This window comes from Talpa occidentalis, unplaced genomic scaffold, assembly GCF_014898055.3.
Source record: "Talpa occidentalis isolate TD23 unplaced genomic scaffold, MPIMG_talOcc4v2.1 talOcc4.10, whole genome shotgun sequence".
NCBI classification, from domain to species: Eukaryota; Metazoa; Chordata; class Mammalia; order Eulipotyphla; family Talpidae; genus Talpa; species Talpa occidentalis.
In genome coordinates this window covers 19,271,811-19,290,749 of record NW_023600993.1, presented here as the reverse complement: position 1 = coordinate 19,290,749, position 18,939 = coordinate 19,271,811, and the positions used below count along the sequence as shown (strand labels likewise).

General features: G+C 37.4%; 1 long non-coding RNA gene across 1 annotated transcript; it reads right to left on the bottom strand.

Moving 5' to 3' along the window:
- Window positions 1–11,596: 11,596 nt before the first annotated feature.
- Window positions 11,597–18,829, bottom strand: LOC129145401 (uncharacterized). The gene is made up of 3 exons (XR_008550938.1): window positions 18,568–18,829; window positions 18,177–18,478; window positions 11,597–12,102 (listed from the first exon to the last, which is right to left on the bottom strand). It is a non-coding gene; the product is annotated as an uncharacterized LOC129145401 (long non-coding RNA).
- Between the last annotated feature and the right edge of the window lie 110 nt (window positions 18,830–18,939).

Sequence of the window (18,939 nt, the reverse complement as noted above, 5' to 3'; positions counted from 1 at the left end):
ACTTCTAATTAGAGTAAAAATAAGTCAAAAGTTGACATCACAAAATGGTTAAGCATAGATTTTTCTTTTTAAAAACTGCTTCAGTTTCAATTTTAAGAGTCTCCTGTGACTATCATTCCATAAAACCCCCAAATTATCCCTACACTTACCCTATAATATCAGGTGCCTCTGTCTGCTGCTGCTTCCTCTACTTCACTTTTTTTTAAGATTTATTTTATATATGCATACAAAAACTGGGGTGTAGGCCAGAGGTGCAGGGGGTGGGGGTGTGTGTGAGAGGATTCACCAGAGACAGAGTGGGGAGCAGAACAGGCAGGTTGACTGAAGTACACTGCTGAGGGGAGCAGCGGGCAAGACAGAGAGGTCTGCTGCGCCATGTGTGTCAGCCCTCTGGCCTGGGATGGACCTCATGCTATGTGGCTGATGATAGCTTTATAGTGCTGAGACTTAACCCCTTGTGCCACCAGGGAGGCCCTACTTCACTCTTTTATTGTAAAATTCCTTTTTTTTTTTTTAAGATTTATTACTATATTGTAAGATTTTAAAATTTTAACTATTTTGAATTAGAAGAGCTAGGTTGTAGGCCAGAGGTCTGGGGAGGGGGTGTGTGTGTGTGTGTGTGTGTGTGTGTGTGTGTGTGTGTGTGTGTGTGTGTGTGTGTGTGTGTGTGTATTCACCAGAAAACTGGTGGATTTATTGAAATACACTGCTGAGGGAAGCAGTGGGCAAGACAGGAGAGGTCTGCTGTGCCATGTGTCAGCTACCTGGCCAGGGATTGAACTCAGGCTGTCACCTCCATGATAGCGCTGAGACTTAACCCCTAGGCTACCACAGAGGCCCTATTGTGAAATTCAAGGACCACTTGCATTGAAATTGCCTGGGTGACTTTCAGTTTCCTGATCTTCAACTTATTTTGTGTTCCCATTTTGGGGACTAAGGGTGACACCTTAGCGGCCACATCTTTCAGTTCTTCAGATGCTTCTTAAAGAAGCTAGCTTTGCACAAATTACCGTTGCTATTGTCTTCACTCTGGCTTTCTTGTTCAATTTACCCCCTCACTTTATTATTGTTACTGTTCTTATTATTTCTTTTCCATTGATCCCTTCCATACATTATGCCAGCTCCCAACTCTGGCACTTCCCAAAATGGTCTCTTCATTCCTCATGATCCCCAAGATCCATCAGCCAGTAGTGCCTCTTACAGAATCACTTGCTCTCCTCACTAGACTCAGGAGTCATAGTTTCCAAAGACCTTGAAAGCCATTTTGTTTGGTGCATGAGATGCTGTTGCCATTGTTACTCAAAAAACCCCATTTATGAGATAAGATTATGTTTGGACATTCAGTATACTGCTTCCTCTTTGAGAAAGTCTTGTGACAATTTTATATTGTTACAAGTACTTTGTGGACCAATCAGCTTATGGAAGGCACTATCCCACTGACTACATTTGAAGTACCTATGCTGCGGATTTCTTTTGGGATGGGGGAGGCTTTGCTGAGATTTAATCCATATGTTATAAAATACAAATTCACAAAATGTATATTCAGATTTGTACAATTTTAGAACATTTTATCATCTCAAAAAGAAACTCTATACTCTATCACCCAGTCCTCTACCCCCCTTTCTCTTCACTAATCACTGATCTACTTCCCTTCTCTGTATACTTTCCTGTTCTGAATATTTCACATAAATGTAATCACATAATATGTCATTTTTGGTGGCTGATTTCTTTCACTTAGCACACTTTTAAGTTTATTTTTTTTTATTAGCCATTCATTTGGTTGGTTTTTCTATGTACATCATATGTTTGTCTTTATCCATCTGACTTATTCCACAAAGCATAATACACTAGATTCATTCATGTTGTTGCAAATAACAGCAATTTCCCTTTTTATAGTTAAGTAGTATTCCATTGTACAGACATATATTTTTTTCTTTATCCAATCCTCTGTTTGGATAAACAACTTTGGTTGTTTCCAGCTCTTGACTATTGTAAATAATGTTGCAATAAACATGGAGTATATCAATCTCTTTGAATTAGTGTTTTTTTTTTCCTGGTAAAGTCCCAAAAGTGGGATAGCTGGATCACAGAATTTCTAATTTTAATTTTTCAAGGAATCTTCATTCTGTTTTCCATAATGCCTGCACAAATCACATACCCACCAACAGTGTACAAATGTCTGTTTCTCTCTCCATCCTCAAAAACTTTTCTTATCCACAATATTTTAAAATTCTTACATGTGTAGGATGTACTAATGTTTCATTCTTTTTTAGACCAAATAACATCCCATTGTATGGATACATAATAGTACCCCCCACCCTTATCCATGAGAGAGATGTTCCAAGTCCCCCAGTGGGTAATTAAAACTGCAGATAGTACCAAACTATATATGTGTGTGTGTGTGTGTGTATACTGCTTTTTTCTATACATACATACTGTGCCCAGTTTATAAATTAACTTTAACATAAGAGATTAATAACTAAAAATAAAGAATAATTATAACAATATACATCAATACGTTATGTGCATGTGCCCTCTTTCTGTCTGTCTCTCTGTGTCCCTGCCTCTCTCCCCCATCCCCACACAGACACCCCCATTCCCCCCACCCCCCACTGAAAGTGATCTTTTCATTGTATTTTTTGGACTGTGGTTGACTGTGGGTAACTGAAACTAAAACTGTAGACAGTGAAAATATGGCTAAGGTAGGTACTTCTGAAACAGCTTGTTATTCATTCATCAGTTTATAAACATGGCTTGTTTTCACCTTTGGGATTTATGAATAATGCTACTATGAACATTCACGTACAAACTTTTATGTGGATGTATGTTTTTAATTTTTGTGGGTCATATGTTTTCAATTCTCTAGGAGTGGAACTGCTGAGTCAAATGGTCGTCCTGTTTAAATTTTGAGGAACTGTTTGATTGATTTTCAAAGTGACTGGACCATTGTACATTCCTATCACCAGTGTATGAGGGTTCTGATTTCTGTTAACACTTAGAATTTGACTTTTTGATTCTAGCCATTCTACAGAGTGTGAGGTGGTGGTATCTCATTGTGGTTTTGTTTTTTTTTTTTTTCTTTGTGGTTTTGATTTGCATTTCCCTGATGATGAATGATGATACTTTAAAAAAACATTTTTATTGAGATACAATTGGCTAAAACATAGTATAAGTTTCTGGTGTAAAACATTTATTTGATGCATTTACATGTATATATCATGATATGATTACCACCATATGTTAGCTAAGACCTCTATCACATCACATAGTCATTTCTTTTTTGTTGTGGGAGCAAGACCTAGTTTCTTAGTGATTTTGGAACGTATGATACAGTATTGTTATCTATAATCACTATGCTGTACATGAACTCTCTAAGGCTTATTTACTCGTTCAAAGCCTGTACACTTCAATGACAGCTCCCCGTTTGTCTCACTCCCAGCCACTGATAATCACCATTCTGCTGTTTTTATGAACTAAGCTTTTTAGGTTCCACATGAAAGTGCTATCACACAGTATTTGTCTTTCTCCAACAAACATCTCCCTTAATATACTGCCCTCAAGGTCCATCGATGCTATTGCAAATGGCACTGTTTCTTTCTCACTACATAATAGTAGTATTGTGTGTGGGCGTGTGTGTTTGTGTGTGTGTGTATCAGGATGTCCTTATCCATCCATTCATTGATAAGCACAGGTGGTTTCTACATCTTGTCTTTGGCTATTATGAATATACTGCAATAAACCTGGAAGTACAGATAGCTCTTTGATATCCTGTTTGAATTTCCTCTGGATATAATCCAGAAGTGAAATTGCTATATCTTGTGGCAGATCTATTTTTAATTTTTTTGAGGATGAACTTATTTTTGTGAGTTTATTGGTCAATTATCTTCTTTAGAGAGATGTCAACTCAGATATTTTGCCCTGTTAAAACTGGGTTATTGGTATTTTGGGGAATTGTAAGAGTTTTTAAATATATATTCTGAACACCATACTTTATGAGATACGTTATTTGTAAATACTTTTTCCTACTCTGTTAGTTACTTTTTATTTTGAGTGTATACTTTTAACACATAAGTTTTTATGAAGTTCAATGTGTTCATTTTTGTTGTCGATGCTCTTGCTTTTGGTGTTATTTTTGAATGATTCCTTAATGAAATACTTCATCAAGGATTCATTCCAAATTAAAGATCACAAAGATTGACTCCCATCATTTTCTCTAAGAAAGTTTTAATGCTTTCATTTAGATCTTGACTCATTTTTTAACTTTGGTACATGATATGAAGGCAGGGTTCAACTTCAGTTTTCTTTTGTTAAAGATTTATTTATTTATGCATACAAGAATTGGGGTGTAGGCCAGAGGTGTGTATGGGTGGGTGAGAGGATTCACCATTGACAGAGTGGGGAGCAGAACAGGTGGACCTACTGAAATACAATGCTGAGGGGAGCAGCGGGAGAGACAGGAGAGGTCTGCTTTGCCAGCCATGTGATTTAGCTCCCTGGCCTGGGATCTAACTCTTACTACAGTGGCTGATGATAGCTTGATAGTGCTGAAACTTTAACCCCTGAGTCACCAGGGAGACCCTGCAACTTCAGTTTTTGCGTGTGGCTATCCAAGTGTTTAAAATAATTTGTTGATAAGAATATTCTTTCCCCACTGAATGATCTTGGTGTGCTTGTTGAAAGTCTATTGACTACAGACACATGGATTTATTTCTTGTCTCTAAACTCTATGTGGCCTATATGTCTATCCTGAAGTGAGTTCCGAATCTTGATTACTGTTGCTTCATAGTAAGTGTTGAAATTGGAATGCATTTCAAGTTTTTTGCATTTCTATTTTTTCTTATTGCAAGATTGTTTTGGGTATTTTTAGGTCCTTTGAATTGTATATAAATTATAGTATCATTTTGTCAATTTCTACAAAGAAGTCAAATGGTATCTGCTAAGGATTACATTGAATGTATAAATCAATTTTGGAATAATCATTATTTTAACAACCTTGGATAAGTATTCCAAACCTTCAACATGAGATCTTTCCATTTATATAGACCTTAATGTCTTTCAAGCTTACATAACTTTTGCAGATTTTTTGGTGAAATTTCTTCCAAATTATTTGATTCTTCCCAATGCTATTGCAAATGAAATTGTTAATTTCATTTTTTAAATCATGCATTTATAGTTTTTAGTCATTAAAGATGCATGGAAGAAAAGTAAACAGTTGGCAGTTGCAGAGAAAACTTGATTGGTGACCTGTGAGGCAGCATTTCCAAAATGCATCCCTTGAATTTCTATGGAGAACAAAGGTATTTTTGTTCAAAAATAATTTCGGAAAATGACTTCTCAGAGTTTTACGATGCCTGTAAACACAAGTATTTGAGAAGTCAGGCAGAACCTTGAAGCTTTAAATCCAGTAAGAAGCAAAGCTCTTCCTCTATTCTGAGTGTATAATCCTGAATGCAAATAATTTTCAGGCCCTTTTTAACTTGTGATAAGATATAGAATTTGTGTCAGATCTTGAAGACAAAGTCAAGATATTTTTTGCCTTGACAGTGGTATTTGTTTGTCCAGAGAGATGTTAATGGTTGGTCATGATATTTACTGTAAAATGCTAAGTGCCAGTAAAAATAGTTCCTTCTGAATGTAACATTAAAATTCAGTATGTAAGATACTGGTTTGTGTTGCACTTTTTCCTTTGGATTAAGTATCCAAAATAGTGGCTTCTCAACTACAATATTTCATAATGAGAGTAGGATACATAGGACTGGAGAAACAGGATCTTGGGGCACAATTATGTGAATAAGCATGCAGCAATTAAGGTTAGGTAGGTAAGGTATAAAAAGGAACATGGCCTGAGGAGTTCAACACACTCATAATTTGAAATTTAACTCTGAATTATTTGAAGGACAGTAGACATATCTCAGTGCCTCCCTGTATCTGTTTCATCGATTTAAAATGGCCTTAATAGCTATATCACTTTGTAAAACACATAGCATGGTACATATGTAATTCAAATGAAAATGTTTTCTAGGTGGGATATAGTGTTTATAATTCCATTTTGCTTGTGTTTACCTGTATGCTTCATATTTATGTCTGCTTTCAAGGAACACTGGAAATTGAATTGGAGGCTCAGTTAAGAGCCGTGTTTAAATGGCTGGAATTCTTGAACCCACTCATTTGAACTACACACAAATTGGGCCCCAGACAGCTTTATCTCCAGTGTTCCTTTGACTGCTCTTCCCATCTTCTTTCTTGGCACACATTCTCTCCTTCCTGAAAATATCAGTGTCTCCTAACAAACCACTGGCTGCTGCTACTGGAGGCTGATAAATCCTGGATGATGAGTCCAGCAGATTCTGCATCTAGCAAAGCACCACTTCTGGACTGCATAGTGCTGACATCTAGCTGTGGCTTCACATGGTGGAAAGCAGCCAGGGACCTCTGTCCGGCCTCTTTTATAAGGACATTAATCTCTTTCAAAGGGACTGTCCTCAGGATGTAAATCCTAATACCATTACATTGCACATTAGTGTATCAGGATGAACACATAGTAGTAAAAACATTCAAGGCACAGCATAATGTAAAGTAAAATTGAGTCAAGAAGTTGCATGTAGCAGTGACATTTACAATCTTCCTGTGGACTAAAAGGCATTATTTCTGTTCAAGAAGCTTGGGGATTTTTTCATGGAAGGGCATTGAGAAAAAAGGAGATTCTATTCTATAACTGGACTAAAAGGCATTATTTCTGTTCAAGAAACTTGGGGATTTTTTCATGGAGGGGTAGTAAGAAAATAGGAGATTCTATTACCAATAGGTGATCCTTCCCTAATGCTTCTGGTTTTATTATGTTTTCCTAAAGCTCAATTCCTTTATACCTCTTCTACTTGGTTCTAACTTTCTAGGTAAGGAAAACATCAACCTTGGGGTTTTGAGGTTTTCTTGCTTTTGGGTCTGGTGTTAGGAAGTTGGGGTGGAAAGCAGGAAAAAGAAAAGCTAACAACAAGGAGAATAAGTATAAAGTATCAATAGAGTTCAAGTCTAACAATAAAGCTTAAAATATGGCTGTTCATCTTTATTATTTCAATCTCCAGAAGGTTTTTTACTTTTTATTTTTTTTGGTACTGGAGATAATTCTTCAAACATATCTGCTGATATGAAAATAGAAATATAGCAAGTTACTGGGGGCCATGAAATTGATTTTTTTTTATTTAATTTTCCTGTGATTTGATTTTACTAGCAAATAATTTTGTGGTGTGTGTTAAGCTGAAGATTAAAATTTTACATAAAACCAGTGAAGGGACAGAACAAGGGAACTTCAGAAATGAAAACAAATCAATCTAATAAAAATTCACCCCATCCATGTGGAAGCCTTTGAGGGAGAGGGAAAAAATGGAGATGTCTCTTTCTCGGAAGAGAAATGAATACTCAGCTTATTCAGGGCCTGAATAGCCCTAATGCTAAGGTATTTTTTGTTGTTATTGGGACTGAAGGCTCAGCTCTTTCTAGTGGAAAGAGAAGTTGGATGACTGAGAGGAGGAGAAAGTGTCCAAAAAAGTATGACCTCCCCCACCAAATGCCACCCTTATGACCTTCGAAGAGAACATTCTGATAAAAGGGCAAGATACTAAAATAACTTTTTTAAACAGCAAAAGATATTTTCAACGTCACTAAAACCAAGCACATAATGGACCTAGTCACATGTTTCTCCTAATTGTTAAACTAGAATATTTGATTTTTGAGCCCTGCTAGTAAACAATAGATGCTCTCATTTGGGGCTGTTGACAGAAGCCTGGCTGTATTCATTCTTTCAAAAGCCAACAGAGTGGGCAAAATATGAAGTGTTTGATTTCAAGTTACAGAAAACGATTTCTGAAGCTGTGAAGGGGCAAATGCAACTCATTGGTCATTTTTCTCAAATTACTCTTTTACATTTGAATATTGGGAAGAGGAAAAGAAATCATAGAAATGTTTAGCTACAAGGGAGTATTGAATCCAAATTTTTATATTTTACAAATGAAGAAACTGGGCACCCAGAGATTATACTTTGAAATGAATGATTTAACAAATAAAACATGTAAAATTGAGACCAGGAAATTAGAAACATCTGTGAAAAATATCATTTGTGGTTCTTGGAAACAAGTGAATGAACAAGAAATAGAATGTGAAAAGGTGCAGGTGGAGGAAAGCATACTTAAAATGCAAGGATTGTACAGTTTGAAATTCCTGAGAGAAATTCACGACCGAGGTAATGCAAGAACACTTTAGGTTTTTACTACTATGTATTATCAGCTGTCTGTATCAGGTGAAGAAATTATTACATGGTTGCAGTGAAGTTCTGGGAAGGGCCAGCTTAGCTATTATGGAGATCATTTCCCACCAGTGATATAAGCAGTGAATTTGTGGGTGATGTGTGTAAGGGCAGGCCTGGACCAGAGCAGGTTTTCTGATCCAGCAGACCGGGTAAAGGAAGAATCCTGGAGTCCTCAGTGGCTTTTGCAGGCTTTTATTGGGATTAACCAGATATATGGCAGGCAGGGGTACTGGGGGCCAGGGAGGCTGGCAGGCCTCCCAGCCCCCAGCAAGACTTCACTCTATCTGGGCTCTCTGGCATTCTCTGGTGCTGCCCTCTGCTTCTCTTATGGTTCTGCTCCATTCTGCTTCTCTGCTTCTTCTATTCGTTCTCTACTTCTCTTCTTCTGTTCTCTGCTTCTGCTGGCATCCCAGTGACGTTGCCCTTAAAAGCCCAGTCTTGGGCCTCCCCGGTGGCACAGCGGTTGAGCGCTGGGTTGCAGAGCTGCCCGCGGCCTCTGCTGCGCCGGTTCGATCCCCGGCTGCTCCCCAGACACAGGAGGAGGGTCCCACATGGCGCGCAGACCCCTCCTGCCGCTCGCTGCTCCCCTCAGCAGGGTACTTCGGTCCTTCTGCCTGTTCTGCTCCCTGCTCTGGCTCTGGTGAATTCTCTCACCCTCCCGTGCTTCTGACTGTACCCAGTGCATGTATAAACAAGCAAGCAAACAAACAAACAAACAAATAAATAAATAAAAACATGCCTCTATTAAAAAAAAAAAAAAAAAGCCCAGTCTTAGCCCAGGTGAATCCCATCTACATATGCCCACACCCTACTCCACGTGCCAGCCATCAGGCATGCATTCAGACCGCAGGGTTCTATCATCTATCCTAATGGCAGGATGGCAGAAAAGCCTGATACTTTTTACCTTACCCTACGGATGTGTTCAGGGAGACAGATTTTAAAATGGCAGCCCATAAGTGGTGGTTACCTGGACTTAATGTTGGAATCACTGGGGCCTCCCTATTGGCACAAGGGGTTAAGACACAAACTTATGAAGCAATCCGCAGTCACTGCAGCACGAGTTTGATCCCCTGGCCAGGAAGCTACCCACATGGTGAAGCAGACCTCTTCTGACTCACCCGCTGCTCCCCTCAGCAGTGTATTTTGGTCAATCCGCCTGTTCTATTCCCCACTCTGTCTCTGGTGAATCCTCTCCCCACCCCCACACACCTCTGACCTGTACCCCAGTTCTTTTATGCATAACTAAATAACTCTTTATAAAAAATATTAGAATCACTGGGAATTTTTCATACTCAGAACTCTAGTAGATTTACTCTTTACTCATCATATTATTCATCATATTATTTATCCAAAGGAATCTTCTCATTTTACGGGAATGAAAATAAAGAACAAAACAGAAGCAAAAATCAATAACAAATCCTTAGTAAAACTTTCATGGTTTTGGTTCATTGTTTAACCAGAGGTCCCATTATCCTTTATTAGATGAAAACTGTAAGCCCAAAGCTGTGAAAGAGCCATTATTTCTTAGTCGTATTATAACCACAACCTACTTTATCTTATTTTTCTTGTAGCAAGGCAAAACAACAGCAACAAAACATTGTAGTAGGCAAGCTAGTTTATAAGACTTGGTCTTTTATTTTCATTTCTGTAATAATGAGATAGTCATAAGAATATTAGAACAAATAAAGTAGGAAACTCCAAATGTGTTCACAATCCTGCACTAAAGTATTCAGTGGTTTTTCATTGACATTTTAGGGCACAAAATAAAAATTTCTAACAAGACTCAATGTGCCCTGCTTGATCTGACCCTGGTCATAATTGTATTCTCTCACTTCCTCAATTCTGTCATTGTCCCCCACTATGAGACAATGCTTTTGCTGGTCTTGAATGCAAATTCATATTCCATCCTCAGAGCTCAGCATGACTTTATTAAAAATACTTTCTCCCCAGCCCTCTGACTCATTACATTTTGCCCCACTAGTAAGTTATTTACTCGAGCAACTAGGTAATGTCTTCTACTTGTTTTAAAGAGGTGTGTTCCATGCCTTTAATTTGCTTATATATCTGTATCACCTGCTGCTCACTTTGAAACATAGCAGGGACTGAAATAATCTGTGGACTCAAATTAGATTAAAGCTGACTTAAAATATATGGTACATAGTAAGTACTCAACATTAACGGCTACATTAATTTTGAATTTCTTTCACCTTTCTTCTGTTGCTTGATTTCCCATATCTCAGCTGTTTGAGGTCGTAACCTATTTGCCCAGCATTGGGGATGAAATCTGGAGTATGAGGGATGAGCTACTGTAAGCAACAGGAGCTTGATGCATGTCTGTACCTGTTAATGATGATGATATCAGAGCTGCCTGGTGGCTAACATCTAGAACTCTGACTTGGCCTCATTGCCACTGTAAACTAGGTTAACTTTCAGTGCATACCATCCTAGTTAAAACAGTTAATGTACATTTCAAAAATTCATAAAGTAAGTTTTCCATTTAGTTTAAATGTTTATTAAAAATGACTTGTAATGCCATGGGCACCTTTAGAAAGCTGAAGTTTTAACTCTTAGTTCAGTCAGAAAAAGCTAAAGGCTATTTGTCAGCTAGGATACACGTAATGGTACTCTCAATAGTTAGCTGTTGTTTATCTTTTAGTGTGGTCTCTCAATCTGCCAGTTAATAAAATTATCACAGAATTGGAGAGTAAAGTCACAAACACTGGAGGAGATAGAATTAGTCTGTATTTACTACTTACAGCTGTGAGACATTGGGCCAATTAACCTTTCTAGACTTCGTTTTTTTATCTATAAAATTGGTTTGTTCGTTGAATCCCATTTACATTGTTGAAAATAACAAATATCTTCTATACCGGTGTTTTTTTTTTTTTAAAGATTTATTTATTTATGCAAGAACCAGGGTATAGGCCAGATGCACAGGAGGGTGAGAGGAGTCAACAGAGACAGAGTGAGGAACAAAACAGGCAGATTGACGAAATACACTGCTGAGGGGAGCAGCGAGCGCGACAGGAGAGGTCTGCCACACCATGTGGGACCTTGCCAGCTGGTCAGGATCGAACCCGCGCTGCAGAGGCTGCGGATAGCTTCACAGTGCACGCTCAACCGCCTGTGCCACCAGGGAGGTCCTCTACTGGTGGTTCTTGATGATGGTGAGAGGGAAGGATTTTGTCTCCCAGGAGACAATGCCTAGAGATATTTTAGTTTCTCACAATAGGAGGTTGGCTGGGGGAAAGATGGTATACCACTGGCTTCTAGTGGTGTAGAGGGCAGGAACAGACATGGTGCAGGTTTTCTAGGATCCAGCAGACCGGATAAAGGAGGAGTCAGAGTGCTTAGTGGCTTTTTGCAGGTCTTTTTATTGGGATTTACCCAGTACACAGCAGGCAGGGGTGCTGGGGGGCCAGCAGGCCCCAGCAAGTCTTCTCTATCTGGGTTCTCCGGCCTTCTCTCAGCTTCTGCTTCTCTTGCTTCTCTCTTGGCTTCTGCTCGTTCTTGGCTTCTGCTGGCGTCCCCGTGATGCCGCCCTTATAAGCAGTCTTAGCCCAGGTGAATCCCATCTACCTATGCCCACACCCTACTCCAGGTGCCCACCATCAGGCATGCATTCGGGACCTCCAGGATCCATCATCTATCCTGATGGCGGGAGGGCAGAAAAGCCTGACATTTTACCTTACCCTACAAGTGGGTAGGGGCCATAAATGCTGGTTAATATCCCACAATGCATAGGACAATCTGTAAAGAATCATCCAGTCCAAAAACTTAGTGGTGCTCCTGGTGAGTGCCTGTAAGGTTAAGAAATACTATTAATAGTGAAATAGGTAAGATAATCACTGCAGTCACTAAAAGAATGAGCTAGATCTATGGGCCAACACAGGAACATTTCCAGGGGATGCAATTAAAATAAGGAAGACAACTCAAACATATTTATATATGAATATAATATTCATATATATATATAATCCATTAATTACTGATCTCCTTTGTGTCCATGTGTGTAAACATACACATGTGTAAGAGATCTGGGAGGACACATATCAACTTGTTCATCAGTGTCACTATGGGAAAAGACATGTAAGGGGGTATTTTTATTTCTTACTGGACATACTTCTTTATTTTTCTAACCAGAGGCACTACATTTATAATATTCAAAACTTTTGAAAATAAATTCCTAATACTTACAGTTCCTATAAAGATTAAAGTAGATAATGCAAGTAAAATATTAGCACAGTGCCAAAATATAGTGCCAATAAAATGCATAATTATTGTTCACTAGGAAAATAAGTAGAGAGAATTAGTCTAGGAAGTGAAGGTGTATGGATACGTATGGTAACATAAAGATTTCATCAATGATTTTGCTGAGCTGCAGATATGGTAGAGTTCAGTTTTTTAAAAATCAAATGTTATACTGTGCTTCCTGAAAGAACTCTTCAATTTTATTTCATTTTGTGCACACGTAAAAAGGTAAACATACAAGAAATAAAATGGCAACTCAATAAATTGGAGACATTGGTGATCCTGTCCTTCCATACCCTCATTTCTGTCAGGAGTTGGTGATACAGCATTTTTCAAGGAAGATTTAAAATTAAAATATAACTCACACAGAAAAATATAAAACCCACAAGTGTACAGCTAGATGAATTTTCAAAATGAACATATTCATGTATTCACCACTTAGCCCCCCCAAAATAGAAATTATCAGCATTCGGAATTCTCCCACAAGTAACCTTATCATGACTTATAAAATCAGATTAGTTTTGTATGTGTCTACATTTTCTATAAAGGGAATACTATAATACATATTCTTTTCTGTTCCACTTTTTTAGCTTAACATATTTGTGAAATTAGTACATTAGATGTAACAATCACCAGCTTTTATTGCTGAACATATTTCATTGTATGTATATATAACTTTTCCACTCTATCATGATAGACATTTGGATTTTGTCTAGTTTGGAGCAACTGTAAATAGTGTTGCTATGTATAATCTTGTGTATTTTGATACAAATAAGTATGGATTTCTATTTGTATATATGAAGGAGTGGAATTTTTTGGTGCATAGAATACGTGTGAATATCTAGCTTTAGTAGATGCTATTAAACATTTCTCTAAAGTGGTCCTAAGTGGTATTGTACCAACCATGTGGGAGAGTTTTTGTTGCTTCACATCCTCACCAAGAGTTGATTATTTTAATTTTAGACATTCTAGTGGGATGAACTCACTTAGGTATTTTAAATTACTTTGTAAGTCTTTTGTTCCCTTTTTACAAAAGGAGTTGGAAGGCATTCACCAAAGTGTTAATAGTAACTATCTGAGTGATGGAATTGTGGGTTATTTTGTTTCCCTTTATATTTATCTGTGCTTCAAAACTTGCAAAATAAACATGCTTTAATAACAAAAATAATGTAATAGTGACAAATACTTCTCAATCTTTTCAGCAATACATTCCAAGGATGTTAATAGATATTTCTAAAAATAGTTTTAAGGCTAAGTAAGTTTGACTTGCTTACTGCAAGATTGCTTAGCTATTTAAAAATGTTTTATGACTTCTTTAGGCATGGGTGCTGTACAGAGAGGGTATGCTTCTGGCACTTGTTTACCAAATACCTGTTTATACTTCATAGAAATAGTGGGCTGAGAAATATGATTTGCAAAATGCTGGAACGGGAGATGACAATATGTAAGAGATAAAAATAGACTGAAAAAAGGCAAATGATTCTTATAATAGATGGAATGTCCACAAATAAATCTCCCTTCCCTGGTTGAACATTTTGAGACTTCTTTTATGCTGCTTTAAATATCTTCTACTGTGAATCTAAAGTTATTCAAAATGTGAATCCAGAGTCCACTTTTAAGGTACTTTTTATTTTTCCTCCTATATTTGAAAGTTTGCTATCTGAGTGTCTTCTATTGTCTTAACACTGGAGCTAGATTACAGGTTTAAAATCATGTAGATATAGAGATGTCACAGGACCCACAGGATTATGGGGCTCAGGTTTTATTTGCTTTGTGGAATCCAAAGAATCAATCTATTTTACACCAAGAGAACATCTAGTCAGTTATACAAATTATAGATACTTATCACCATAGTTCAACAATAAAACACATTAACCAAAGGGTTCTACTCAGGCCAAAGACCAGAACTACTCACCGATATCATCAAGTTCCTAACATGTGTGCCAAAATTGCTGTATGACCAAGTATGTTAGCCAGCTTGGTAGGGTGATGAAAGGGTGTGGTTTGGGGTAACAGAAACTTGGGTTTGAATTTCAGTTCTACCTCTTATTCAGACCTGTGACTTTCTATGACTTTTAATTTCCTTAACTGTGAAATAAGAATCTCTCACTTCAGGTTGTTGTAAATTAATTAAGCTAGTATATGTGAAAGTGCCAGCCCAGTACTGTACCTGATAACAGGGTTCAAAGTCAATGAGGGTTTCCTTCTTGAAATGAAGGGTAAGTCTTGGCAAGGTTTCAGCTGATCTTCTTCCTTAATCAGACTGTGTTTATTGCTTCCACTCAGTTTCATACAATTGAATACCTTTGGTACCTTCCTGACTCATTCCTCACACCCCCAATTCTTTCTCCTGGCACCGTAACTTCTTTCCCTCCTCACATCATCCTGCTTTTCATTCAGTGCTTTAAGCAAATGTTGATAATTTTATAATAGAGTTTACCCTCTTTAATTTACAACAAAGAATACTTGAAAACAAAATAACACACAAATACTTAAGGATTCTGGCCAAGTTTTAGCACCAGATGGGTGGTGAATGTTTTGTTTTGGGACACATCTTGCTATAACCCTTTGGTTATGCCTAAAGATTGTTCATTCTTTAAAAAATTATTTATTGAACACTGACCATGCACTGTGTGCTAGTTACTCTAGGACAGACTAGTACCATGTTGTGCACTGTTTACTCCACAGGCTGGCCTTGGTCTTTCACTTTTCCCACACAACACTGAATGCAGAAATAAATTCCCTAAAAGGTTGATATTCTCAGTCCTTCTTCGGGACCTTTCCACACATAGCACTCTAAAAATAAAAGAATGCTGATAGTCAAAAATATCAGGAATATAAAATATCTGAGGTACTATTATATAAAATACCTGGGCTAATCTGTGCTTAACTGTTTTGGAAATAGGAAACAATTGCATTTTGTTGTTAATTGGCATATTAAAATATGGTATCTTTCCAAAGTGCTGATTTTTATCACTGTAGACTTCACAATCACCTCTTCTTTTCAAGCCCTCTAACTGGAGGATTTTACATCTTAGAATATTCTGATGTAGATATTTCTCAAACTCCCTGGACCTTTCTTTTCCCCTTTTAAAAATTTTAATATACTACAGAATGGAAACAATTTAGCAACTCTAGCATTAGAGTTCTGTTTCTTCTGAAGCTCAGTTAGGAAAGCCATAGCTCTCTTACTTCTTTAGGTCTGGGTCTTAATAAACTTACTGAGTAAATGAATCAGATGACTCTGGGGAAACCAGAAACTTCAAACAGAGTAGTAACACACATGTTAGGATTGCATAATTTTCTGTTGGTGAAGCTTAGGTGAATGATATAATCCCATGTCTCTCAAAGCAGGGTTTTCTTAGAACAAAATGCTTTTTTCAAAGTCCAAACCTAATATTAAACCCTTTCAAAGGGCAGAGCAGCTTTCTTAACTAACGTGTATGCTAATTATAGTTTTCATAGTCTATAATTCCATAGAACAGCTGAAAGCCCTGAATATTGATCTATATCACATAAAGTAAAAATGTCCCTTCTATCAGTACAAATAAAGAGATATTGCCAGAGGATCTGTATAGTTTATTTGACCAAAACCTATCAAACAAATTCCTCCAAACCAAAAAAAAAAAAAAAAAAAAAGAAACATTTTAAACCTAGTATAGGTAGAAATTCAAGACCTTAAGCCTTTATCTGTCTTTCTAGTGGTGATAATATTTAGGGATGTGGCTGTCACTGATGTCTACAGACATCCCGTGAACACTTAACTTTGTGTGCTTAAGTATCTTTTTAAAAAGTGAAACTATGTTTACAAAGTATTTGGACAATTAAATAGTCTCAAATCAGTTACTAATCATCTAACCTGACTATAGTAAATCAATAATATTTACTATAGACATGCTGAGAACCAAAATACTACATTGAGAGTATTTCCCAACTTGAGCTCACTTCTAAAGAATGTAACAAACTAAATTACATTAAAAACACTGTTATTACCTGGACAACCACTTGACATGGATTTTTCCTTTTGTTTTTGGCCAAGCAACTTTGTATAAATTAAGGACCCATTAAAAACTAGCACAATAAGAGGAAGAGGTAAAATAGTAGATAATAAATTTTGAATTTAAATATTAACTGTAAAAAAAGCTGGCTGGATTAAAGGTTAGTCCCTCAGGCTCCAAACTGAATCTCAATACTGGACCAATGAAACATTGCCAAGTACCTAGAAGTATATTTTTGAGTTAATTTATCTATTGATTACATCACTTGTATAGAGTACAAAGATAGGTGTTAACTCATTTTTTGATTGTTACAAGAAGGAAACATAATCAAAAAACAAAAATTCCAAAGTAGTTAGGATGAGCTCCAATAGAAACTATTCAGACAGCTTGATTAAATAAAGGCCTTTATTTTTTTATAGTCTATGGAACTGATTTCTATAGCTTTTCATTTTGACGGGTGCCTGCTATGCTTGCAATACACAAAGTTTTAAGTGTATAATATACACATATGAATAAACTAGTATTCCATATAAGACAAACCCGATAGAGAAGCTCTCCAATGTGGCAATTATTGCTATAATTACTCTGTAAATGAAATTTATTTGACAAAACCCCAGAAGGGAAAACTGTTCACGGTGAGTAAATCAGTTTTATCATAAAGATATGTTAAGTCTGTAGTACTGTTTAAAAAGACGAAGAGGTCTTTAGGGGTTTAGATACTTTTGATGGCATTATCTTCTCCCATTCATCATGCATCTGTTTTAAAAAGCTGATTTGCATGTATATCCAGCATCTTGTTCAATTGTGATTCTTTTAGGTAAGTCAGTATTTTCATAAGAAGAAAATGAGTTAATTTACTAAAGGCTCTTCATACTTAGAAGGCTAAAGGATGAGACATCACGTATGAGGCAAGTGAAAAAAAGGAACATGATTTTCCCTAATTAACCTATTTGGATTGTGGGTATATTTTATTCATTTAAAAAATATGAATCTGAAGAGCTCTGAAAACTGCAGTTTAAAAAAGGAGACAGCTATATATTTTATAGCTTGACTTCTATTAATATACATATATATCTTATATAAAGACTCAGTCTTTAAAATTTTATTCCTTTTAAAATTTATAAAATATGTGCAATTTGAAAATGTAAATTCACAGTAGGTATAAGTAAAAATCCTTTTAATACAACACAAATGGAGGCTGTGGATACTTAAGTTAGTCAAGTTCAGGGTCCAAATTAGACCCTGGTCTACTGATTTACAAGCTTGCACCTCCAGTTCAAGGTAAAGAAAGGCTTCAGTGTTCTGAACCACAAATCCCAAATATGCCAAAATTATATGGCCACTAGAGAGCTAATTAAGAAAAACCATGTTTAAATTATTTCCATGTTTTAAAGTCCCCCCTCTTCTCTGACTCAGGAGGCAGTTGAAAGATGTGACCCTAGATGTTTGTTTTCCCTGGAGGGGAAATGCAGTTGGAAGAGAAGTTCACAAAAACACCTTTTCACAAAACAGCAATGTTTTTATCTTTTTAAAAAGCACTCATGTCCAAACTATTGGGGGGAGGGTACTTTGTGCCTTCAAATGCTTGTTTTGGTGATAGCTAATTTCTTTTTAATGTGTCTCACCTGCCAATTTATAAATGACTTAATCAGAAGCCCTGCTTTTGATTTTGAATCCATCACAGAGCCTGGCACTGAGTGGCAGAGTGTGCGTCCAATAAATACTTGTGGAATGGAATTACACTGAAAAGCAGGATGAAGTAAAGCCATCTCCTATATGCCAAAGACTTTGGTGCGGCTGCATGGGTAATTTTCATTCTTAGAAAGCTTCGGTGTGAATGAAATGATTCCTTGGTGTGCACTTGAAAATTCTCCTGAAGCACTTTGCAAAAATTAAACATGCTCTCTTCGAGGTTGCAGGCACAGTTCTGCAGAGATGAGAAAGTGACAATGACATATCCGCATTGTTCAGAGTGGAGTAAAAGGTCAAAGAGCAGAAACGGAACCCTTAACCCACCCTGTGTTCTTTCCTAGGAACGTTCTCTGCGCATTCCTGATCATGCAAGTTCTCTGCAAGCAGTTGTCTGGAAACTGGCCCTATCCGTTTTGGGGGGCGGGGGGCGAGGGGAGTACAAGGAGAGGGGAGATCTGAGCAGAGGATTCTTTTGACAGCAGCGTCCACTGGGGGCCTTGAGGAGGCCAGGGTCACGGGGCCTTTTTTGCACCAGTGATCTTTAACGTCTTGCCTGCGGTTTACAACTGCTCTTTTAAAATACTTTCCTTTGGGACGGCCCCCCGCTTCTTCCTGCTCCCTCCCCCCGCCTTCCTCCACCCCCAGCGGCCCAAGCAGAGAAATGCCAGGGCTCCACGGACTGGTTTTAGAGCAATT